Source organism: Cervus canadensis, chromosome 3, assembly GCF_019320065.1.
Source record: "Cervus canadensis isolate Bull #8, Minnesota chromosome 3, ASM1932006v1, whole genome shotgun sequence".
Taxonomy (NCBI): Eukaryota; Metazoa; Chordata; class Mammalia; order Artiodactyla; family Cervidae; genus Cervus; species Cervus canadensis.
In genome coordinates this window covers 63987626-64014440 of record NC_057388.1, presented here as the reverse complement: position 1 = coordinate 64014440, position 26815 = coordinate 63987626, and the positions used below count along the sequence as shown (strand labels likewise).

Genomic DNA, 26815 nt, shown 5'->3' with positions numbered 1-26815 from the left:
GTTAGTTACTCAGTCCTGTCCGACTCTTTGTGACCCCATGGACTCTTTCATTCATTTCTTTCGCTCTCCAGGCTCTTTCATTCATGGGATTTTCCAGGCAAGAAAACTGGAGTGGGTTGCCATTTCCTTCTCCAGGAGATCTTCCCAATCCAGGGATTGAACCTGGGTCTCCCACATTGCAGGCAGACTCTTTACCTCTGAGCCACCAGGGAAGCTCAATTGTTTGTTAATGGGGGCTAAATTGTTCCTAAGCAAAGCTCCAATCCTTAGCAAAGGTTCTAACCACCAATAACCCGTGATAAGGGAAAACAGCCTTGGCTCTAGAAAGAGCCCAGTTGGGATCTGAGGTTTGAAAACAGGGGTTGGGGTGGGGCCAGTGCCACCACTTACTCAAGCAGCTTCAGGCCAGCTCCCTAACCTTCTGGAGTTTGCCTTAGCTCACCTATAAAATGGGGATAATGATAACGCCTGCCCTCCTTGTGCTGGTTGTTGTGAGAATCAAGAGAGTTCCACGTGGGTGTGAAAGCTTTGTACAGCGTGAGCTGCTGCAGGGATGACAGTGGTGGTCTGGGATGGCTAAGATCCGCTGGAAATTACTCTATGCCTTCCCTTTGAGTCCGGCTCACTGAGAGAACATCTGAAAGGAAGTCCAGCCGAGGATAGTGATGGTGACGGTGTCTCGGCTGATGCTGAAAGCTTCAGGCTCCTTCTCTCACGGAGCTGTGAGGAAGACCCTGCAGACCAGGGGCTCCTACCCTACCACTTGTCAGCCGGGAGCTTGGGCGAGTTACAGACGAGGCTCTGGAAGTGATCGCCAATGGCCCTTCCGGCTCTGACGCTGAGTCTAAATCAGGCTCATCACTTGGCTCTAGCCGTGATACACCTTTCCCTTCCAGGAGCAACTCTTTTTCCAGCTCTCAGACTCGAGAAGCAGGGGTCTTGGAAAGGGTGGGGGCAGTGTATTCCACATGAGTGTGCACAATAAAGAAGTTATTCCCTTGGAAGTGAGCTGGAGAGGGGCGGGGGCGGGAGGTGAAAGGGGGTGTCCAGTGAGTGCTCTGAGAAGCCAGGATGCAGGGAACACTGTAATGAGGTCACGACTGTCGCAGCAAAACGGAGCTGGACATCTGCTGGTGGGGGAAGGGGGAGCGTCCCGCATTTCTGTTTGGAGAAAGTCTTCCCTGCACTCTTTGGCACCCCTCCCCACCTCGCCCCATCCCCACACCTTTTAAATGCTACCAGACCCTACTCACGGGAGAGCCTAGGTCCCTGCCTCCTCCGTGGTCCTGTCTGAAACCATGAGGATTGTTTCCAAGCTGACTCACACCACTCATGTCAGGGAGCCGTGGCACACGGCGCTGGGCTCTGCAAGCTGTTGCTTGCGCGGTCGCCGCTGCCGCCGCCGATTCCCCGCGGGTGCACCGGGGTCCGCTCGTGGGGCGGGGATGGGGCGGGGCCGGGGCGGAGCCCGCCCCCTCGGCGCGACGGCCCCGCCCCTCCCTTCCTCCCTCCCCCCACGGACCGCAATGATTTAGAAGTTCAGGAATCCCACGTGACGTCACCGGGGGGGTGATGTAATGCACTCTAAATAGAATGTATTGTAATCTTTGCTCAGTCCAACGTGGTCCCTTCACCCGGGCTCCGCTCTTGCCTTCTCCACACTTGTTTGGTAAGTTCCTAAAAATACGGCTAGGCCACTTCTGGGGCTTTTGCATTTAGTCACTTTTGTTGCACTTGCCGCGGGAGCCGTCTCGGGAGCGTACTTGTTTGCAGGGGTTGGTTCTCGGCAGCAGCCGCGAGGTTACTTGGTCCAGTGGGCAGGTCGCAGGGCAAGGAGTAGGGAAGATGCGATGCATTTTCTTTTTGGAGGATGATCTGTGTTTGTAAACACTTTGACGGACCAGAGGGAAGTCAGGCCCCAAATACTGGTGGACTGTGGAATCGGCCGTGTCCTGAGGCTACCCCAGAGACCCCACGCCGTGTCCGTCCCGGAGCGCGTCTTGGTGGCCGCCGCGCCGTGCGACTGGAGGGATGCTAACGTGGAGCGAGCGCCGTGTCCGCCCCAGCGTGCGTGCGTGTGTAGGAGCGCGCGTGTGTTTCCCTGACACGGGGAACAGTTATGAATCGGGGGTGTGTGTTTGCCTCCAGAGACCTGGCAAGGTGCGGAACCCTCCAGAAGTGCGGTCAAGCGGCGGCAGAGGCGGCAGCAGCGGAGACGGCGAGACAGGAACCTCCCCCCCGCGTCCCCAACTTCCCGGTGATGCGGCGGAACCCCCGGAGAAAGTTTGCAAACTTCCAGCGGGCGCGGCGAGGACGCCGGGTCACCTAGGGGGCGGACGGGCGGGCGCACTGGGGGCTAGCTCCCTCCCGGGCCCCAAGCCTGCTGCTGCCACCTCTTGCAGGGCTGCCCACCGCAGGTGGTGGGCGCGCGCGCCAGGGAATGAGGGGGCATCGCCCTCGGAGGGCACTTGGCTTTCACTGCAGGCGTGGAAGGCTCGACAGTGGCGAGGCTCTCCTCGTCTTCACTCCTGCAGCCGCCTCTTGCCTCCGTCCGGTTTTCGCTGGCATCATTACCTCTTCCCCACCGCTGCCCCAAATGACAGCTCCCGCCTTCGACGAGGCTGCAGTTCTCAGGACACGGCGGCGGAGCCTTCCTCTCCACCAGATTCTCCACGGAATAGCTCAAAACTTTTCAGGACGTTCTTAGAGGGGCAAGACTCACGAAGGAACCAAGGAGATGTTTTCTCCTGGCTGCATCCCGTTTTTCCTTTGCCATAGATTTATTTCGGGGGTGGGGAGGGGGTGAGTATCTGGTAGATAAAGATCTTGTCCACCCCAACTTTCCCTGAACAAGTGCCGCCCCCACTTGAGACTTGTTCAAGGCCGGGAACTGAAGTGGGCTACTTGTATATTTCGTTGTCAGAGTCTACAGAGTGTTTGATTTTTATTTTTCCCTCCTTCTCTGACATGTGTCAAGGAATAAAGGCTGGATACAGGTCCATTACGTCATTCTGCAGACCAATAAGTGTTTGATTAACAGCTTCAGATACTCAAGGGTTGGGGGCCTTAGAAGTGCTGACAAGGCAAGGCTTTCCATCTCCAACCCCCAACATACTCGTACAATCGCCGATTCCCTGGGCATCGTTATTGCCCTCTCCTCCCGGATCCCTCTTTCTCCACCCGCTCTACCGCCCACACCGTTATCACTCTGGCCCCGCCTCCGCCTTTGACTGCTTTCCCTGGGGCGATCACAGTCCCTGGAGTGTGGGTAAGAGCTTCTGGTGGCTGAGGGAGCGCAGTACCTGATGGACGCACGCACAATCTGCTCTTCTCTATTATTTAAGAAAGGCACCAGTGAACCCTCTTCTCCAGGGCAAACTGCTCAACTCTGATAGAAAAGGCGTCTCAGGAAATGTTCAGAGACACTGTGATAGTACTTTGTCCCTGTGGTGACTTAGGAAAACAACACACTCCCTGCAAGCAAAGTACTTAACTTTACACAGCGCCTTCCTCAGACGGTTATCCGAAGAGGGAAGGCTGAGGATGCTGACTAAATCAAATTTAGCTGGAAGGCTCGAGATTAAACGTTTCATTTCCAAAGTGAGGGAATGTAAGTCATTGAAAGCAAAATATCTTACAATAAAGTGGTGCGTGTGTTAACTTTTTTTCTCTTAACATTAACTTTCTGTATTTAAATAGAAAGTTAAATACGTAAGTCATTGAATTGAGTCAGAATCCCCATATCTGGCAGTTGAATAAAAATACTGTATATGACATGTTAAAGGGATAAAAGTAAAAAGAACTCCGGGTGGGGGGGTGGGGGTGGGGCTGCAGTGTGTAGCAGAAATTAAATAAAAGATTTCTTAACAGGCTTTTGAATAGAGGGGGTGCAGAAGAGCTGAGTGCTCTCTGATTTGAAACTGGTGAAAGCTAAATAAAGGAAAATTTATATTCTGAGTATGTGGGAATTTCTTGAAGAACACATGTTTTGTTATAATCAGATCTACTTTCTTCAGAGTGAAAGCCATGCTGTAGAGTAGGCATTTGTGAAACTCATGTCTGGGGTCTAATTGACATCATTCCCCAAGTTTGTGGCAGTATTTATTATTTATTCACATCTAGAGATGAAATAGTATGACCCCACACACAATACATGTGCATCTGAAATGTGAAAACTTCTTGTTTGTGATGCATACGTAGACCTAAAGGGGAAAATGGCCCAGGTCACCAGCACTGGAGAGTGTGATTAATGATCAGTGATTTAGTGATCAGTGATTAGTGGTTTTATTCAAACTGTTACCTCTGACCAGAAGCACACATCAGAGGATTAACAGGCTCTTTAGATAAATGCTCATTAGTGGAAGGGGAAAAGCACAGATAATAGGCATGCACCCAGGGACAACTTTCGAAGAAAATCATTCCCCGTCTTCAGAATAATAAGCTCTATTAACAGAAAGCCCTTTTAATTTAAAACTTGCTTTTATCTTGTAAATCAAAGTTAGATGTAAAAGTTTGTAGTGCCATTATAACCTAAATTTTCCCATATCCACTAGATGTGGATTATCTCAGTAGCGATATTTTTTTTTTATTTAAATAAACAATTGGACCTTTAGAGCAGCTGAACCCTGACAAGTCCTTAAGTCCCAGAGTTTGAAGGTGTCCCCCCTTTTAGAATGGAGAGTGCAGCTTGCTAACTAGATGGCGCAGTGTTATTTGGTCTTCTGTGCTGTGTCGTGCAGGAGTCTAAAGGAGCAAGTAGCTGCTTGCGAAGTGTTCTTCAACACTTACAACAAAGTTGATTCTGTGTAGGGTTGGAGGCTAGACAGTTCTACAAGTTTTTAGTCACATTTTCCATGTCAGTTAAATCTGGGGAGTTCAAGGCTTCTGGAAAAATTAGTCTCATTACTAAAAGAAACTTAGAACCAGAAAGGAGAGGAGGTACGGGAGTCCAGGAGGTACCTGTGGATTGCAGAAGTGATTGTAAAATACCAGACCTGTTCTTTTTTTTTTCTTTTTTTTCTTTTACTAAGAGCTGGTTTCTCAGTGTTGTGGTCTGAATTACTGAAGCAAATACTTAAAGCTTAATTTTCTTCCTAATCTTGCTGGTGAGAAAGAATTTACTAGAAAGAAAGGAAGGAAAAACTTGATTTGGTGGCTGCAGGAAGCAACACGTTGTTGATTTTATTCTACAGATAATGGTAAGATGATGTTTATTACGCTATTAAGGAGAAAGGGAACTTTGTAGTTGGTTCCAGGAGAACCATCTTGTATTTTCATAGATGAGATTTGTAAGTGGAATTCTTATTTTACACTGACTTTTAATGTTGCTGTTGTAGTTTCCTGAGACTTGATAACATTTGATTGGAAGGTTTTGTGTGTGTTTGTGTGTGTGAATAAGACCATTATTTCCTGGGTAAAATAATGTTCGTGAGCATGGGAACTGCAGTAGGGGAGCTACGAGACATGTGAAATGATATGCCAGGTAAGAATTCTCTTTTCCCCCAAGCTTTCGTGAATCACTTCAGTAGCTACTTAAGTTTTGATTAAAAAAGAAACCTAAAAATTAGAAATAGAAAAAAAAAAATCCTAGATGAGTATTCCCTGAAGAAGGATGCTGTTGATGGAATATCAGTTATTACTTTAGTTATAAAACTTAAAAAGAAAGCAATTAAAGAACTCCTTTCTTTATTGTGCTTCCCTATAAGTTTTCTCATTTTCTTTTGCTTGTAGCATGTTATATAAATGTTATATTTAAATCCTGTCTGATTCATAGTGATTTTTATTTTTTAACTTTACCCAGACTAAACATGTTTACTCAGTTGATCATATCTTGAAGCCAACTGGTTTTGAATTTAAATGGCTGATACCCCCATATTGCCTATCAATGAAAAGTCAGTTGTGACCTTATATAGTTTATATATGAGCAGATAGTTAATTAGGACATTCCCACAAAAAAATAAACAGTGCTTTTATTTTTATGTCTTTCTGGTGTCGCAGCTTTTATTTGAACAAGAGGTTCAGTGAATGGTAGCTTGTTAGATTTTTCTTGTATGACTTTTCAGTTACAGTAAGTTGAAGATTTTGGTTACAGTTATTTGTCAGTTTCCCACACCTGTGGATTCAAAACCAATCAATCGTGGACTTTCCATGGCTGTTTGTACTAATGTCAGGTTCTTGGTCTCCTGATTTCTTACTATAATTTGCTTTTTTGGCAATGATGCATCGTCATCCTATAGTGTTCCCTTTAGCTTTCCTTTACTTTTTATTAAGCTGAAAATTATTTTGTGGGGGTGTGATGTTTGCTGGATCACCAAGATGTGAACTTTGTGTCTGTAGTTGGTTTTCTTCCGGTTATGCTATTAGAATAAATTGGGGATTTGAGTAGACTTATTATTTTTGTCATCTTTTTTCCCCCTTCTTCTTTACTTCAAAGCAGTGCTGTTAGCCACAAAATTAATGTGATCATGGCTGGTGTTTCCCATCTATATGCTTCTTTTGCTTCTTACAAATTGGATTTCCACAGCAATTTAAGATCTTTTTTTAGAGGCAGCTTTCTTGGATGAAGATGGAACAATGATCTCAGTCAATTCATTATCTTGTCCAGTTTGACTACCAGCTGTATTATGGGAATCAACCCATGCTTTTATAAATTAGTGTTTAAAAATTTAAATCTGGGACTATTTCTCTGAATCCTATTTAAGAAAATTATACAGTTGAGATAAGGTAATAAACTTGGAGAGGGGGGCAATGGCCACACATATTTAAATGTGAGAAAGAAGCACTTTCAGATATGCTAAGCAGACTTAAAGAACTTTTTTGTATTGCTATTTGTAAACTATATAAGCTATCTACTTTATGGCATTGCTTTAAATAGAAACTCTGGCACTTTAAAAATGACATCATGTTTAATGTTTTCAATAAAGGGTTCTTACATTTTGTAATTAGGAAAAAAATGGACAATTAGTGCTTTTTGAGGATCCATTAGTATTCCATTGTTGGGAATCGCAAATCATGGATTTAATGTAAGAAAAGAGAAGAGAGAGAAGGCTTCTGGAAGTTTCCAGGTAATACTGATGATACTATTATAGAAACAAAAGTAAAAATTTTGAAACTCTTATTGAGACTCTGGGAGCTTCAAAATAAAACTTTAAAAGTTTAGGATAAATTCCTGAATGTATACTATTTACAGTGACATTTCCATATTTCTTACCTCCAAGCTCACTCTGTTGCCCATTTAGGTTTTCTGAGAAATAGATCAGAATCAACTTTAACATTTTAAAAATACATATTTTAGTTGCTTCCTTCTACTTCCTCTAGGTTCACATTTGTAATCTCTACCCTAAAATTAACAAGGATTGAAAACTGCCATGTTGGCATTTGGCTTCCCACTCCAGTATTCTTGCCTGGAGAATCCACATGGACAGAGGAGCCTGGCAGGCCTCAGTCCATGGGTTTGCAAAGAACCAGATACAACTGAGCGACTAAGCGCACACAAAAGTTCCTTTTGGCTTAGGTGTTCAGATGTGAGAAAGGCTTTCATGATAGCATTTGGCAGAGCTGGAACTGGTGGGGCAGGGGGTGTCTTCTCGCTGATGGACCAACTTCATCCCTTTGCAGAAGACGGCCTCCGGCCTGGTGGTTCTTCTGACTTATCCAAGGCCCAGAGTTGGAGAGTGCCGAACCCAGCCTAGAAGCAGGGTCCTTACCTCCAGGTCAGGTGGTCTTTCCATGCGTCAAGCTGCCATAAATGCCCTTGTCCCGTGGCTTCGAATGCTTTGCTCTTTTCCAGCCTTTTGATTACTAACCTTTCAAATTTTTATCAGATCTTTTGAATGAATACCTTGACCATGTAAACTGTAGTTTTTGTTCTGGTTATTCTTATATATATCTGCAGTGTTAATTTTTCTGATATTGATTTCGTTATTTGAAGGCCACTCATCTTCACCATTGTAATTAGACATGCCCTGTAAAACTACATCATCCAGACTTCATTTGAGACTAAAAACCAGGCATAACTAAAAACGGTCTATAGGATCATCTCAGTAAAGGCAGTAACTTTCTTTACTTTCTTGTCCTTTTCCTTTCATAAATTTCCTGTCCTTTCTTTTTCATCTCTGAGGAAGGAATCCCAAAAAATTTCTTAAATTTAAAATACCTTTGTCTTTCTTTTTGTTGAATAGAGTAACAAGTGCTATTTTCACTCTGGCAGATACATTTTTGCCTAAGATCTGTCTGTAATATATTATCTTTACAGGATGGTGTATTTGAGATTGTTTATAGGTGAATATTACTACACAAGGAGTGAGTTGGACCTGGAAGTATGATCTTTGAGGTTTGACTGGCAAAATTTCACTGATCACAGCAAATAGAAATCATGCATGCAACATAGGGGGCTCCAGAGCACCAAACATTTGATTTAAGATGATGTTTTGGTTTTGCTGTATTTAGGATGGAGCACAAGAATATCTCAACAGAAATCTTGAATGCATCTACTGTATGTGTTGTTTGGCTTGACCCATAGTTTTCCTTTCCAGCTCTTTGCATGAACACTTTATATCAGAATTCAGGTCTCTTTTATTCTTTGATTACACTGAGGAGCCCCTGTGTTGCACGATTTCTCAAATATAACACATTTCAGCCAGTTTTATGCAATTCTCTCTCTGTTGGCTTCCCAAGGGGGGAAAACCACATGGAACCAAAAACATCTCTGTTTTTGTTTGAATTAGCTGATTATTAGAAGAAATACATTTTATCTCCTTTTGCCAAATCTGGTGGGACCACTTTACGTTATCAAAACAAGATTTTCTTCTTTAAGTCAACTGCGATGCTATTTGACTTTGGAATGACCAAGTACTAATCCGTGCAGCAGAGATAGAAGGTTTTGAGGATAAAGTCCACTTCTAGAAAGGTACCTAGGTGTGATGAGGTGTGCCATTAGGAAGAGCCTGATTTGCCTCACTGAGTACCAACAGAGTCCAGAAAAACATTGCCTTTGAGAGGAAAGAAAATATTACAGGCTCAGGCTTCTACATTCTGAGCAGAGACTGGGATGCTGTGCTGAGGATGAACTTTGCAATGCTGAGGGTCTCCAGGGTTATTTATTAAACTGCAACAGGGTAAAACATTCACGGGATAGCACTTGACCATCTACATCTTAAAAGCCTTAATAGTCTTCTTCATTTATTTTCTTCATTTCCCTTATGCTAATGTTTTTCTAGATTTATTTTTAACATCCATTCTTGTGACTGGGCTTTCATGAGTAACCCTACAATAACAAATCACAAGTGTGTGCACAGCAGAGAGGGGACGTTTTTTCATAAGGGAAATAGATTTCCATATCAAATCTTAGAGGAAACAACCAGCAAGATAAAAGAAAGAAAGGTTTGAAATCCCAATGGTGGCTTCCTGGGCTCTGCCATTCCTAGCTCTGCAACAGTGAGCTTTAAGGTAACGGGACAAGCCTGAGGCCAGAAGAGAATTTAAGATTCCAAAGTGCTGCCTTGAACTCATTATGCTCTCTGCCTCAGTTTCTTCTTTTGTAATTAGAGTGTTGGTCTTGACCAGCACAGTCCAATGGCAGGAACCACAAATGCAAGCTGCATATGTAATTTAAAGTGGTCCAACAGCCACATTAAAAATATTTTTTAAAAGGTGATGTCAATTTTAATAATTTTATTTAACCCAGTATATCTGAAATACTATCAGTATACAATCAATATTAAAATGTTGATGAGATACTTTGTGATTTGGGGAGGTAGTAGATCTTTGAAATCCTGTATGTGTTTACAATTATGCCATATTTCAATTCAGATTAGTCAGATTTCAAATGCTCACATGTCACATTTCATGTACCGGTGACTATGGTATTGGGCAATGTAAATCTATAGGCTATATCAATGGTTCTAATCCTGGCAGCCCTATAAAACCACCTATGGAGTTTATTTTTTAAAAACTGCTAATACTTATCCTGTCCCCTCCGTTCTGATTTAATTTGTTTGGGGTGGGGACCTGGGCCTCTATATTTTTTAAAATTTCCAGAAATGCTTGTAAACTTTAGCCAGGGTTGAGAACGGCAATTCTAACTGATCGCTGAGGAATCTTCTACTCTAATATTCCATGATTCTATTTAAGGAAAGAGATTGCAGTGGAGCATTCAGAGTTCAAAGGGCAGCAAGTGGTTTTATTGGTGTGCTGCTGCACGCTACAAAACATGTTTAAGAAGATGTCATTAATACAAATTAAAACGTGAAGATTTTAGAAGATAATTCTTTGAACCACAGATGAGTTAGCTCCTTTTTGTGTAAGTTTCGGTGCGGATTGTTTTAAGTGGTTGGCTTCCAGAGAAATCTTAAGGTAGGATTTGGTTTCCACGCAGACTCTCAGAAAGCTTCCATTTTGGAAAAGGGCAAGATCACCACATTTCAGGTATTTTGCTAGCTTGCTTCTTTGCCCCAGATGCTCCCTGCTTTTAGCTGGTTTTGAAGAGATGCTCTGACTGTTTGAGACATCTGGATACCCTTGTGTTTCTGCCCTCTAAACTTTTAACAAGCTTTGTGTCAGACCAAACTTGCTCTCTGCTCATGTCAAAGTGTCAGTTACAAACCCCTAGAGTTAAAGTGTTCATTCTATTTGTCATCCTTTAAGTATTAGAAAAATCAGTATTTCTAAGTACACATCAGAATGTTTTCCTTTAATGATTTTTTGAACAACATTCCAGCCTGTACTTTTGGTAAATGATGTGACGAATCCCCCAAAACAAAAAATAATAATTTCCAAACTCCTCACCCATCTTCTTTTGAAGTCAACACACTGTATTGTTTGTGGAGGGGAGGAGAGACCTCAGGGACAGTCCTTTGTGACTTCATGTTGCCTAGAGCCCCTGCATTCCCGCGTTCGTGAGTCATTTCACCCTGAATCTCTCTCCTTATCCCCTGCATAGCAACTTGGTTCCAAGTACATGTTTCTCTGGCCGTGTTCTTTCAAAACGTGACTTTAAACTGCTTTTAGGTTCAAAACTATACCTTTCTCTAAATTTCATGGTGATAACATTTGTGTTTTCTGTAATTTCATTTACTGGGAGAATTTTAACCTCCACTCATTAACACACAGCACGATTTCCTATTGTATAGGTGGGGAAACTGAGAGATTGACACTGTGTTCCTTAATTAGGAGGGTGGTCAGTGTGAGCAAAAAGCTCACATTTATTAGTGCCTAAATATAAGCATTCCGGATGACTTCCAGGTGGGGCATTCCCAATTGTGTATATTATTGCATTCGTCTTTGAATTTATAAATAATATTTTTTCTGATACTTTTCCATGCATTATTTGCACATCAGTTAGTGCCTAAATAAAAGCACTGGTCTGGATGGCTTCCAGGTGGGGAGTTCCCAATTGTGTATATTATTGCATTTGTCTTTGAATTTATAAATAATGTTTTTCTGATACTTTTTCATGCATTATTTGTACATCGATGACTTCTCTGCTAATAACTCTTACTTCCCAGCTTCAGGCTGCATGTACAGACCTGGATTGATTAACAAATACATATGGGTTTATCAGCCTCTTAACATGGAATCTGTTCTGAAAGTTTCATGGAGACATCTGTTGCAGACCTGTGTTTTTGGTGGTATCTAGGGAAACTTTCTTCAGGCTCCTTTGTGATGGACTGTCAGAGAACTTTGTGGAGAGACGATGAGATTAAAAATGTGAGTTGTTTTAGGTATTCATTTGTTGAGCAAGACAGACTCTAGTCCTAGCTCCTAAATTGTCTTTAATAAAACATTTTAACTCTTGTTTTACCAATGTTCTGTCTTCACACTTGACCTGGAGTCATCTTCTTTGGAGTATTTGGTTTTTGTTTTCTCCTAGTAATGACTAGAGTTGGATTTAGTCATTTGTAGTCTTTGCCTACACCTCTGTTTCTTCAATGGGGGAGATACAAGCTGGGATTAATAGCACGATCTGTTACCAGTGCCAGGGAGGGGTCACTTTGGTTCCTTTTCCAAGCATTATACTAACGTTAAAGCAATCTTAATATCTACACAAATATGTGGTTAAACATATATAAACAAGAACCTCAGCCAATGAAGACCAGACTGTTACTAACATATATGCTTGTAAATGTGATTATCTTTTTTAGGATGCCTGTGGATAATTATTCCTCCTTTTGAGCAAGTATCTATTTGTCACATTGATTTAGATACACAATTGGTGATTAAGGGTTTTCTAGGCATTGCTAGGAGTAAAGAACCCACCTGCCAATGCAGGAGATGCAGGTTTGATCCCTGGGTCAGGAAGATCCCCTGTGGGAGGGCATGGCAACCCACTCCAGTATTCTTGTCTGGAGAATCCCATGGACAGAGGAACCTGGAAAGCTACAGTCTATAGGGTCACAAAGAGTTGGACACAACTGAAACAACTTAGCAAGCACACATGCCTTGATGATTAAAAGATATTGCTAGATTAGAAAAAAACTGAAATTATCTTTTAGACACTCTTCTAATAAGGCCTGTCTAAGCACACATTGTTTACAATTTCATCTTCCAGTTTTTAAAGGCAAGATGACTAACAACCACCATTCTTAGTACTGTGTTGGTAGACGTCATCAAAGATGATGGTGCAGTGTTTTGGCACCACGAAGCAGCGTGTAATTTGAAATTGTACTTTTTGCTAAATACCCGTGCTAATCTCCAAACCATTCAAGATGTTAAAAAAAAAAAAATAGAACGGTGATGTCTCTCCATCGGATGGATAGAGCCCTGGCAAAGAAGCACAATTCTTTTTTCATGGGCCTCAGAAGCACTCGCAAAAATCAGGGAGGAAAAAAATTACATGGAATTGCTTGATCTGCCCTTAGGAAGGGACATTCTTAGGACAGACAAGTTAACCCTTTAATCCAAGATTCATTTTTACTCCTTCCAGGAAATAAACTTTTTTTTAAATCCTTAAGCACAAAAATGATACTATCTTTAAAAAGAAGGCTATAAATGGATGCTTAATCTTTTTTTAAGTTAATTTGTTTTTTAATTGAAGGATAATTGCTTTACAGAATTTTGTTGTTTTCTGTCAAACCTCAACATGAATCAACCATAGGTATATATATATCCTCTCCCTCTTGCTTAATCTTTATTTAACATTTAGCAGGTATTTAAGGAGGTATATTTAGGAACTTTTACATTCCTTTACATAGTTCTAGTTATTTAATGTTTGTTGAAAAAATAGGTGATTCTGGAGATTGGTTGCACAACTGTGACTACATGGAACACTACTGAACTATGTACTTAAAAATTGTTAACATAGGGAATTTTATTATGTGTAATTTATAATTTTTTCTTTAAAAAGGAGGGATAAAAGTTGCTCATACCCATTTGGAGGATGGAGAAATAGAATGCATAAACCACTTGTTCTAAGCTGTTATGAACACTAAGCCTTAGTGTGTTAATGGGAGGAACAAAAGTATAAAGAGGACTTTTGAATTTCAGGCAAATGAAGAGAGGTGACGGGTGTGTAATGTGATTCTGACATGTTGGATGATCCAGGGAGGACAGCAGCTGGGCACAGGGCGCAAAGTGCCTCTTTTCTGGAGACCAGCTCAGATCTAGATGGATTCTGTGGATAGAAAGTTGTGTCATGTAATTTGAAAATCACATACCATTTGGCATTATTTGAATATCTTTGTTTGTACTGACTTGATTGCTTTTCTCAGTGCAAGGATGTGCTCAACTGAGAGCAAGGAAGAACCATGGCCTTTAGTTTATGAAGTGAAGTGAAGTGAAAGTCGTTTAGAGGTCCAACTCTTTGCGACCTCATGGAGAATCCAGTCCATGGAATTCTATAGGCCAGAATCCTGGAGTGGGTAGCCTTTCCCTTCTCTTGGGGATCTTCCCAACCCAGGGATTGAACCCAGGTCTCCCGAATTGCAGGCGAATTCTTTACCAGCTGAACCACAAGGGAAGCCCAAGAATACTGGAGTGGGTAGCCTATCCATTCTTTGGTGGATCTTCCCAACCCAGGAATTGAACCAGGGTCTTCCACATTGCAGGTGGATTCTTTACCAACTGAGCTATCAAGGGAAATAGTTTATGAAAGGGAGTAAAACCTACATATCACTTCCACCTCCCCCTCCTTTCCTTCCTTCCTTCGTCAGCCATTTGTCAAGCATCTATGTGCCCGGTAGCAGGGATACATGATCAAAAACCAACACAGTCCCTCTCCTCCCAGATCTTACTGGTAGGAGAGACACCAGATAGGTCATTGCAACAGAATGTTGTGGGAGGGTGAGGGAGTGTAGGTCTGGAGGTGGAAAGTCCAGTGAGGGTGCTAGTGTGGTTGTCCAGGCAAGAGATGATAGTGGCTTGGGCTATGGTGGTGCCAGATTCAAAAGCCATTTAAGAAGTAGGATTAATACGACTGGAGGATTGATTAACTGAAGATAAGAAAGGGAGAGGATTTACTCATTGTCAGGGAAGAGGGAGCTAGGCAGGAGAAGCCTGACCCAGTTAGGAGGTCTGGATTGTCCTTTGTGGTGGTATAAGAGGGGAGGGTTTCTGGCCCAGTGCCCCATGCACGGGCTTGTGTCAGAATCCTTGGAAGAGAACAGAAAATGACTGTGAACAAAAACTCAAAGAGCAGCTATAACTAAAAACTGCAAGTGTAGTTGTTGGGTTGCAAGGCAATGCAGTTTTGGTCTTTCGTGTCAGAGGGAGAGGCACTCACCTCCCAAGGCAGCCACAGCTCTGGCACTCAGGAGGAAGTCCACTGCCAGATGTGTTAGTTTCCTAGGGCTGCTGTAATCAAGTACCATACACTTGGTGGCTTAAGCAACAGAAACTTATTTTCTCACAGTTTTGGAGGCTGAAACCAAAAAGTGTTAGTCGCTCAGCCGTGTCCGACTCTTTGTGACCCTAAGGATTATAGCCCTCCAGGCTCCTCTGTCTATGAAATTCTCAGGCAAGAATGCTGGAGTGGGTTGCCATTCCCTTCTCCAGGGCTCTTCCTGACCTAAGGACTGAACCTGGGTCTCCCACATTGTAGGCAGATTCATTACCAACTGAGCAACCAGGGAAACCCTAGAAGTCCCAGATCAAGGTGTCAGCAGGGTTAGTTCCTTCTAAGGTCTGTGAGGGAAAATTGTTCCATGTCTCTCTCTTTAGCTTTTAAATGGCTGTCTTCTCCCTGTGTCTCTCTTCTCCATGTCTTCCTTCTGTATGAGTTTGTCTCTGTGTTCAAAGTTCCCCTTTTTATAAAGACACCAGTCATACTAGATTAGGGTCCACCCTAAGGACCTCATCTTACTCTGACCACCTCTGTAATAGGTGGTCCTATTAAAGTCACATTCTAGAGTGCTGAAGATTTGGGAGATGCAGTTCAGCCCATAACAATAAGTATGCCCATACTACTAGCCCCAGGACAAGTAGTATGGGACCCTATAGGAGCTGGCAGGTTGGGAGTTGTGTGAATCATAACCTGACAATTTTTAAAGCAGGTGTTTAAAATAAACTTTTATGGACCCCCAGAAAAATTCAGAACAAGTCTTCAGAGATGGGGATCTATACGTTATCAGGAATGGACAAAACCAACAAAACAAGTCTATACATTAAAATAGATGTATATATATTACACTGGTGAGTGAATTTGCTGATGTAGTCATTGTCCTTGGTTTGGCCTTGAATTTGTCTTCAGAGTTTGTGAAAAAGAAATGTCAAAAGGGCAGCACCAACTTTTGACCTTGAGAACAAAGAATGAAATGCAGCTGTAGTTTGTCGCCCTGCCAGGCTTAACAGCCATTGTTTTGATGTGCTAATATTTATTGACAAGGACAAAAGCCATCAGTTCCTATAAACAACAGACACACCAAGTTGAACATAGATGTTTCAAGCAGGAAGAAAAGTAATTCTGCTTTTCTAATAGTTGATGGATAATTTATGCCTATGTGCTACCTCTGTTTTACACAGTGTTTAGATCACAGTTCTGTGATCTAAAAACGTATCATCATAAAAAGACAAATAGCCAATTTAAAAATGGGCAAAGAATCTGAATAGACAGTTTTACAAAGATGATATACAAATGGCCAATAAGCACATGAAAAGATGTCCAGCCTCACTAGCTATCAGGGAAATGCAAATCAAAACCACAGTGAGATTCTACTTCATACCTATTAGGATGACTATAAAAAAGAAGACCGACAGTAGCCAGTGTCGATGAGGATTGAAGAAGTAGGAGCCCTCATACATTGCTGGTGGGACTGTCAAATGCTATAGTCACTTTGGAACACAGTTTGGCAGTTCCTCAAAAAATTAAACATAAACATTATGACCCATCAATTCCACTCCTCAGTACACATCCAAGAGATTTGAAAACATGTCCACACAAAAGCTTGAATATAAATGCCCACAGCAGGGTTATTCACAATAGCGCAAACATGGAAGTAACCCAAAGTCCATCTACTGATGAGTGGATAAGCAAAATGTGGTATATCTATATATTGGAAAATTATTTGGTCCTAAAAGTAAATGAAATAATGCTGCATACTACAGCATACATGAATCTTGAAAACATTGTGCTGAGAAACAGAAGCCAGATACAAAGAACTCTATATTGTATGATTAATTTATATGGAAGGTCCAGAATAGCCAAATCTATGGAGAGAAAATGTAGATTAGTGGTTGCCTAAGACTTAGGGTGGGGCTGGGGACTTGGGAGTGACTACTGAGGGAAAAAGGTGTTTTCTTCTTTAGATGATGAAAATCTTCCAAAATTGATTGTGGTGATGGTTGTACAGATCTGTGAATATTCTAAGGCCATTGAATTATAAACTTTAAGTGGGTGAATTGTATGGCATATGAATTATGTACTTCTAAGCTGTTAAAAAAAAACACATCATGGAGAAAACTATACAATGCTAAATTTAGTTAGAATATATGCCAAGTAGGGTTTTTGGTCCAGCAACTTCTCTGTATATTTGGGCTATATAAAGATGAGCTGTAGAGAAGGGTAGATAGGAGCATTATAGACATTGGTAATAGGAACAGTCAACTACTAAAAATCTTACAGTGTATACCATGGGTCTCCAGCCCATACTTTTTTTTTTTTTTTTTCCAGCCCATACTTTTATCCCAGGCCATCAATCTTGACTTCCAACTTCACCTTGGCTATTTTTGCTAGATGGACTGCTGCTGTTCCTTAGTTTTTAAATTGTTCAAACACAAACCAAGTCCATACCATTTCTCCTTCTGTCTTACCCATTTCACTGGGGGCCATGATCATCCCCTGAGCTCTTGGCTTGAACCTTCATGACAGTTGCTGACTTTGCCTTTTCCCTTGGCCATCATGATCATGTCACTGCCCAGTCTGCCAAGTCCCATATGAACCATGTCCTGTGATCTGCATCCTTTTGCTCTGTTTTCTCTATCAGTTCCTTCTCGGAACTGGAAATTGAGAGGGACAAAATGATTTATTGAGTCTTTACGGAAGCTCCTCTCTTGTTCTACCATGTAAACCTTCCTAACAAGCCTATCAAGGAGCTGGAGTTATCCCTTTTTATAGATAAGGAAAGTGAAGCTCAGAGGTTAGGTGACAAACCAGATAATGTGGCAAAACCAGTACATGGAGGAGTTGGAGTTTGGAACCATTTTGTTTGGTCCCTGAGCTCGGACTCTTTCCGGCTACTAAACGAATTTTTCTACTCTATGGCTCTGAACTTCTCATTTTTCTGCTCAAGAGCCTTTATGAGCGTTTGTTCTAAGGCCTTTCGGCCAACCCTAGCCACAATCCCTGTGAGTATACCCAATATTTACGCCAGGTGGTAGTGGGTGGTTTAGTCACTAAGTCGTGTCCAACTCTTGCAACCCCATGGACTGTAGCCTGCCAGGCTTCTCTGTCTATGGAATTCTCAAGGAAAGAATCCTGGAGTGGGTTTCTGTTCCCTTCTCCAGGGGGTCTTCCTGACCCAGGGATCATACCCGAGTCTCCTGAATAGCAGGTAGATTCTTCCCCACCAGGGAAGCCCTATTTAAGCCACACCCATAATCAGCCCTTATTTTGTTGAGTACCTCTCTGCCATGTTCAGAGTCTCATCTTCCTGGAACATCTGCTCTTGTCCCCTAAGTCCTCACCTGTGGAAACACTCATCTCTGGATCTCTCAAAGCAAAGACTGAATGCAAAACTAGTTAATTCCTCCGTGCTATGTTAATATTTTTTCCTCAGGATTAAAAGTCTTATATTGTGGTTGTTTGGAGTTTGTCATAAATTCCTTCTTCTGGATCATCAGCCCCATCACAGCAAGAGTTGACTCTTGCTCAGTTTTGATTTCCCTCATAGAACCTAGCATATAGTCCCTTATATAGAGTTAGTTAATCCTGAGTCAATTGATTATAGGGATACTCAAGCATTGTTCTTTGTCATGGATTTCCTGTTACCAGCATGAGATGTTTGATGTCTGGGAGTGTCTTTGGGAGGATCAGCATAGGGAGGTTCTTTAGGTATATTGATGGATGTTCCCATGGGGCTTCCCCAGTGGCTCAGACAGTAAAGAATCTGCCTGCAATGTAGGAGACCTGGTTCGATCCGTGGATTGGGAAGATCCCCTGAAGAAGGGTATGGCTCCAGTATTCTTGCCTAGAGAATTCCATGGACAGAGAAGGGTGACAGACTACAGCTCATGGAGTTGCAAGCAGTCAGAAACGATTGAGCGACTAATGTGCCCATAACTTGAAAACTGAAATAGTATTTTGAACTCCAAAAATGTAAGGAGATGAGTAAATCAGTGAGGTTTTCACCACTCTAGGGAATCACTGATTTTTCATTTGTCCAGAAATTAACATAATTTTAAAATAGTTTGAATCAGAACATAGACATAGTTTAAAATTCTGCTTCCTTCACTTAAAACTATACCACAGACATTTTTTCATGTTGCTACATAGTTTTCAAAACTATGATTATGCATCATATTCCATTGAGTTGCTATACCATAATTTCCAAACCATCCCCTATTGTTTGCCATTTAAGTTTGCTGTGGATTTTTTTTTTTTTCATGATTTTAAAAAAACACATGAGTAATCTTTTGGCAAGAGAAATATGTGCTCAGAAGACCTTAATCTCCTTCCCCTTATGCTGGTTGAAAACTCAGTTGCGCATAGGCAAGATTCTGGAGAAGGATATGGCAACCCGCTCCAGTATTCTTGTTTGGAGAATTCCATGGACAGAGGAGCCTGGCAAGCTGCAGTCCATGGTATTGCAAAGAGTCTGACACGACTGAAGTGACTGAGCACGCACGCACATAGGCAAGATGATGACATAGGCCTTCTCTTCTTTCTCTAGAACCTCGATCTTAGTGAGATATTAGACACAATCAATTTCCTAAGAGTTTGTAATTTTATGTGATCTAGAAATGACCATGTGGTAGCCCAGCAAAGTACATCATTAAAGCTACCTTCTTTAACTGGAACTCTTCAAGTTCTAAGGGCATGGCAGTGCATCAACAGACAACATTTCTTTAGAAGTAGAGATGCATCATACAGCATTTAAGTGCTAAAAAGAAAGTTGGTGGGTATGGTGTGCTCTTTTATCTCTCCAGATGGAATAGTCAGGGAATGCCATTTTGAGAGCTTTTGACACGAGCGAGCAATTCCTGGGGGGATCTAGAGAAAAATCTTTCAGGCAGAGGGAGCTGCTCATACTAAGGCCCTGGTGTATAAGCAGGGATGGAGACAGTAAGGAGGTAGTGGGTGGCTAGATCATGTAGGGCTTGCAAACCATGTTCTGAATGTTGGGTATTAATCTCAGCAATAAAGCAAGCCATTGGAGAGTTCTGAGAAGAGAATTCATCACTTCTAAAAACCTCCCTTGTTATGGTTGAAGAACAGACTATCTAGCAGGTGGGGGGCAGCAGGGAGACCTGTTAGAGGGAACAGACCATGGTGGCTTGAACTAGATGATTGAGAGAAGGAGTTTGGCTTATTTTAGAGGTTAAGGCTGAAATGATTTGCTGATAGATTGGGTGTGTGGCTAAGCAGGAAGTCAGGGAGGTTGCTGAGGTTTTTGACCTGAGACCCTGGGAGGATGGATTTGCCATCAACTGAAATGGAGAAGATGACACGTGGAACGTTTGGTGGGAAAGACAAAGAACTTGACTTTGAGCTTTGATGGTATGTGTGAGGAGACGTCTAGGAGTCAGTGGGATGATGCCTCTCAGAGAAGGGTTTGGGGCTACAGATAAGGAGTCAGGATTGGCATCATCTAGGCCAGCCTCCTCTTAACAACACACAACCCCAAACACACTGGAATTTCAGGTGCTTAAAAGCACCAAGTCCTGTTAACTCCGGGGCTTTTGCATGTGCTGTGCCCTCTGCCTAGATCATTCTAAACTGGATAACTGCTACTTTTCCCTTGTTCCCTAATCTAAATCACATGTCTGACTCTTTGTGACCCCATGGACTATAGACATCCAGGCTCCTCTGTCTGTGGGATTTTCCAGTCAAAAATATTGCAGTAGGTTGCTATCTCCTTCTCCTGGGGATCTTCCAGAACCAGGGATTGAACCCATGTCTCCTGCATTGCCAGGCAGATTCTTTACCACCTAGCTATCCAGGAACCTCAATCTAAATTAGGTCCACCAATGAAATATTCAGGTTACCCTGAACTTTTCCTTCATTCATCCATTTTCAAATGTATATTTCTTTAAGTGATTTTTAAATTTTAAAACATAAAAATCTATATGTCTCACTGGAATCTAAATTCTGAAATGTCGAGGGTTATGCATGATTAGTTCATCAACATTTTCCCCACATCTAGTGCTGGCACATTGCAGGCACTTACTCAAAATTTGCTGAATGAGTGGATAACTATTACTACTTTATTATCTTATATGTGATATGTTGGAGTTCCTCCATTTGTAATCATACAATTCCAAGGGTAATTGTACCTAATGATTTTATCTTCTTAAAATGTAGACTAATTTATTATTTAATGGCTCCGTGTGTTTTTTGTGAGCAAGCACTTTTTTATCAGGTGGTACTGAGTAGAGATTGGCCTGTGATTGAAAACTGAATGGGTAACTTGACTGTGAACGTTTGAAAAGAAAAGGAATTTAAGGCTTATACAAACTTCCCAATTGAAATCCCTCCACCTCCTGTTTCCTTGTCAGCATTTTTGTTGCATTTCTATGGACTCCTCTATCCAGCATTGCCTGAGGTTATTTTATAGTGACCTTTGACAAGACCTATTACTTCCTACTCACCATGTTTATGGGGGGACAGAGGCCAGGCATGGCCAGGAAGGGGTGAGAGTGTTGTGGGAGATGACGGGGTCTGAGTTGGCTGATGACCTCCTTTGGTGACTCTCAGAAAGGTCTGTTATTTCCAGCCTCATCCTGGAAGATTATAGGAAATGATATGTGAGGGAAGAGATTTGATTTACCAAGAAAGGGTTGTTTGCTCTGAGTTTCTGTTTTTGGTGGTGTCAAACTGTATGAAAAACAGGACTAAATTGGGGATTTATCTCTTTATTGTCTTTAAAGCTAGAGTGAACTTTCAGAGGAGCCTGTGTTGTTTGGGAAACACATATATTGGTTCCATGAATATATATTTGTGTGTTACACAGATATACATAGAAATTGATTGGTTGATTGATTAATATATGTCCATTGGAGTACTTCATGAAAAAAGTCACTATCTTTATCTATAATATTGTTGTGGGAGACATCTACCCAACAAATACATGTTGAGTGCTAGACCTTGGAAAAAAGTGCTGAACAAGTTAGACAAGGTCCTTGCCTTCATGCAAGTCATGAAATCTACTGAGTCTCATTCTCCTCATCTGTAAGATAGAGATCATATTAATACCTACTTCAAAACCTTTTTAAGAGGAGTAAATGCCCCTGAATATGAAAATACCAGTTGAATTTTAAAATGCTGTGTAAATTATGAGTGTCAACTATGATTGATATACCAAATATAGTTATTATTACCTTTCAGAACAAATCTGGATTAATTGTTGACACTTCTGAATATCTTACATCCCCATACAACCTAATTTTTTCCTTATAATTTGGGGAGCTAAATTTCCTTTCATTACAGTCCTAACTATAAGAAAAGAAAATGTCACAATATAGTTTGTGTTTTAAACTGTTGTATTAGTTAGCTATTGCTGTGTAACAAACTAACTCCCCCCGCCACCCTGCCACATACTTATGAAGTCAGAGTTTCTGTGGGTCAAGAATCTGGGTATGGCTTAGCTGGGTCCTCTGGCTTAAGGTCTCACAAGGCTGTAATCAAGATGTTGACCAGGGCTGCAGTCATCTTGAGTCTCAGCTGAGAGAGGATCTACTTCTAAATTCACATGTCTGTTACATGCTTCTGAAACTCCACATGCAGGCTTATTTATCTGACTTTTGGCAGGGTAAGAGTAAACAAGGGTTCTAAGAGTGAGAAAGTGAGAGATGGAAATCACAGTCCTTTTTGGCAATCTAACTTTAGATATAACATCCCATTAAGTTTGCCATATTCTTTTAAAAATATTTATTTATTTGTTTTTGGTTCTTCCACATGACTTGTAGGATCTTAGTTCCATGAGCAGGAATTGAACGTGGGCCTCCAGCAGTGAAAACAAGACCCAGCCACTGGATTGCCAGGGAATTCTAACATTTTCCATATTCCCTTTGTTAGAAACAAGTTAGTAGGCCTCTTCTGTACTTAGGGGATGAGATTACACATGTGTATACAAGATTGCGTTGATTAGGAGACATCTCAAAGACTGACTGAAATAGTGGTACTTGTAAATAATGCTATGAGTTAATGCTAGAGCTATGGTATTAAAAATCTTACACCTTTTTAAAGGAAAGAAATAGGAACATAAGCACTATCATTTCCTTAAGGCACAATAATTAGGACGAATAGGGGAGATTGATGTTGGAGCCTTCTAGATTTTGAATTGTGACCAGTAACAAATCCTGGTTCATTCATTTGCTTCTGCCTTTAGCTCATGCCTAGACATTTATAACCTCTGTGTTTTTTAGGAAAGCATTTGAAAGGTACCAGGTAAATACTGGATGAAAACAAAGGTCAGTCTTTCCTAAGCAAGAATACCAAATTAAAAAATGTTATTTGCCATTTCACATGATTAAGTCACGCATTCACTTGATTACTTTTTAGAAGATTAATTTATTAACGTATAGGTGATTTACAATGTTGTGTTAATTTCTGCTGTATAGCAAAGTAACTCAGTTATACATATATATATCCTTTTTCATAGTCTTTTCCATTATGGTTTATCACAGGATATTGAATATAGCTCCCTGTGCTCTACCGTAGGACCTTCCTGTTTCCATTCTATAGAAATAATTTGTAGCTGCTGGTCCCAGTCTCCCAGTCCATCCCTCCTATATGCCTGCTCCCTCTTGGCCGCCACCAGTCTGTTCTCTATGTCTGTGGGTCTGCTTCTACTTCATAGTTAAGTTCACTTGTGTCATATATTAGATTCCACATGTAAGTGATATCATGTGATATTTGTTTTTCTGACTTACTTAATATGATAATCTCTGGGTCCATCCATATTACTGCAAATGGCACTATTTCATTCTTTTTTATGGTGAGTAGTATTCCATTGTATATATGTACCACATCTTCTTTATCCATTGATCTGTCAATGGACATTTTAGATGTTTCCATTGTTTACTTGTTTACTGTTAACCCTGACTTGAAAACAAAGCTGGTCTAATCATTTGGAGATTATAAAAAAGAATATTCTCTTAAGATGTAGACAAGACCTAGTGCTATGGAAGTAAGCTTGCCAGGATTGAGAAACAGAATAAAAGACTAGTATGTCCACAATATAGTAAGCAAGGGATTAAATGCTACAAGATGACGCAGGAGGTGAGGTGTATTAAGCCAGGTTAGGAGTTTGGATTATAATCTAAATGCAGTGGAGAGCCTTTGCAGAGTTTGGGAGGATGGCAAACAGCAATAATTTCGTGTGTGTGTGATTTTAGCTGTTTTAGAAAGAAAGATTCTGAAATCTATTAACTAAAAGCCATGCTTGGGCAAAGATAAAACAAGCACTGAAACTTTATAATAGGATGTTTGAATTAGGCAATGTGTTTAACACAGAGTTGAAGTGTTGTGTATTTCAACCAGCCAATGGCAAAATCAACGTGGTAGATGCATTTGGAATGAGGTCCTCGTATCATAGGGATTCCTAGTATTACATTAGTTTCATGTGACAGAACCTACAAGAAATTCATTCAGAAAAACATGCAGTGTAGGAGTCCTTTTGGCATATTCTGTGCATATTTTCTCAAACAAGCAGCAATCATTTTTCGGTTGTGTCATTTATGGCTGGTGCCTGTATGTAGTCCCGGGGCTCTTTTCTAAGCCGGCAGGCACCGTGAGGCAGCTTGGCAATGTCATCTGGAACTGTAAAATTAGAGCACTCTGTTTAAAATAGTGGTCTCGCTAACTTCTCTTTCCTCCAAATTTCCCCTGAAGCTGGCCTTGTGAGAAAAATACCCTGAAGAGGAACAATGGGGCATCTTTTTTTCCTGAAAGGGTAACTAGGAAAGGAAAGTTTCAAAGTTTTAACATTGGAAATCAGCCCATCCTAATGCTAGAATCTACTTACTAGTGTGCTCCTTTCTGAGTCAAGACAAATTTTAGCTGGCTTGAAAAAAAATGGTGAAAAAATTTCAATTAGATCTGAAGTTCAAAGATTCTCTTACTTGGCTTTTAAAAAAAATTTAGAGATAAATGTGCTGTTTTCTGATTTAAGAAAAAAACAGAAAAGACAAAAACATGTAAAGAAGAAAATTCTAACTGAAAATAATCACTGTTGGTGATTTTGATGTGTATCCTTCATATAATCTGTGTCTATCCATCCGTATCTGATAGCTATAATTCATAAAGTATTTGCATTTTTGTGTTTGGGTTTGTTTTCTATATTATATTTTTTTGTGGTCATTTCCCCAAAGTCATGATATATTTTTTGAAAATATGATTTTAATGACTGTACTGTCTTCTGTTTTCCTTAATTTACTTAAGCTATTCTACTTATTATTAGGTGCTCAGTCCATTTGGAATTTTTCCTTGGTAATGCATAGTATTTTATGACTCTTCTTACACATAACTCTTCATCTGCATCTCTCATTTTCCCAAAGGAATTAATCCAACAAATGGATTCTGATACATTTTATTAAATTGCTTTCAAACAGCCTGGACCAATTGCCTCATCATCATCAAGGCTATGCAGAGTGCCTATCAAACTTGACCTCTAACCAGCATTTAGATAGTCACTAAAAAAAAAGAGATATTTGCCAGTTTATTAGGTCAAAATTGTTTTAATTTGCTTTTATTTGATTAAAAGGGATGTTGAGCATTATTTCCGTTTATTTGCTGGCAGTTTGTCAATTGTCTGTTGGTGTCTGTCTGGGCCTTTTGGCCATTTTTCTTTTAGACTATTACTGTTTTTGCTTGTTGAAATTTACATTTATTAATATGGCAAGGGTATGCACTCTTTTATCTTAAAAATTTAGAGACATAAATATAGCCATAGACATCTAGCGTATAAAAAGGTTTAAAAAATTTTTTGTGGTTCTTAATTCCTGCTACAGTGGTTTATATATGAGTTGGTAAAATATATAAACAGTTTACTTTTAGAATAATGTTACTTCTGCTTGTTATATGTTCAGTTACATGAATCTTCCTTATATATTTCTGCCTGTTTCCCTCTCCCTTCTCCTGTAATAAATTTTTTTTTTTTTTTTTAAGATTCAGACTTCTACTTATCTCACTTTATTCAACTACACTTTTAGGTGGCAGCTTGCCAAGGAAACCAAATCTGAAAAGAATCTCACGGGAGTACTGAAGGGGGTCCGGGGTCGGTAGCTCTAGCGAGAGGAATAGTCCATGAGAGAGAAAAGACAGCTTCTTGTTTATGCCATGGACAGAATGAACTTCCTGATGCCAGCTCAGAATGAGCAGGCTTAGTGCGGAGGCCTCCGGGCTCAGGAATTTCAGGTATCTGTCAGCCCGCTTTCTTTTTCTGCCTGTGGCCAGAGGCAACCGGTTCATCCCGGCTCCATCTCCGCTCCTCGTTTTATAATGGAGATAATAATACCTCAAAGGTATGCTCTAATTAATTCTTCTTAGAGCCTCTGAAAATATAATTGCTAATTATGACAACTATTAGATCATTAATTCTTCATTCCTTTTATGGAATTTCAATCAAATGCCCAAAATTCAACACCCAGATTTAGTTAGCGGTGACTTTTGTTGCCTTGCTGTTTCAGGGCTTCTTTATGTTTATTTTGCCCTATGCTAAATGAATTCTTCAAAATGTAGCAATTTGAAAGGCTGTTGAAAATATTTAGAAATTTTGAAGTTCCTAGGAGAGGGAATGCCAAAAAATTTTATGAAATTAAAAAATTTAAATTACAAAGTTTTATATTAGTATCCCCACAGATCATTGTAACTCACTAATAAAAATATTAAGAACTAAATATTTGAGACTGTTGTTTTTAAACCATGTTAAATTCTTTTTTCTTCAAGGTGAGACATTTTAATCTGGTCATTGGTAAATAATTGTATCTAAGACTATTACAGTTACCTAGATATTGAAGAAGAGAATCATGTGGGCATAAATAATTTAACAAATGACATATTCTGACCAGTGGCCCTGGTTCTTACTGTGCAGCTTCAAGTTTGAAACTTTGTGTTGACTGATTAAGAATCTTTTTGTTAATTCCGTAAATTCAGAAAATGAATGTGGTTTTGAGTTGGAAAGGGTGAAAAGGGTATATGCTTAGCATTGGCGATTTTTCTTCAATT

The 26815-nt window shown here is 40.7% G+C and overlaps 1 protein-coding gene across 1 annotated transcript in view; it reads left to right on the top strand.

Moving 5' to 3' along the window:
* Positions 1-1542: 1542 nt before the first annotated feature.
* Positions 1543-26815, top strand: part of CREB5 (cAMP responsive element binding protein 5) — a 431120-nt gene continuing 405847 nt past the window's right edge. Inside the window, exon 1 of the mRNA XM_043463321.1 lies at positions 1543-1669. The gene's annotated coding sequence lies outside the window, so the exon portion shown is untranslated. The remainder of the gene's footprint in view (positions 1670-26815) is intronic.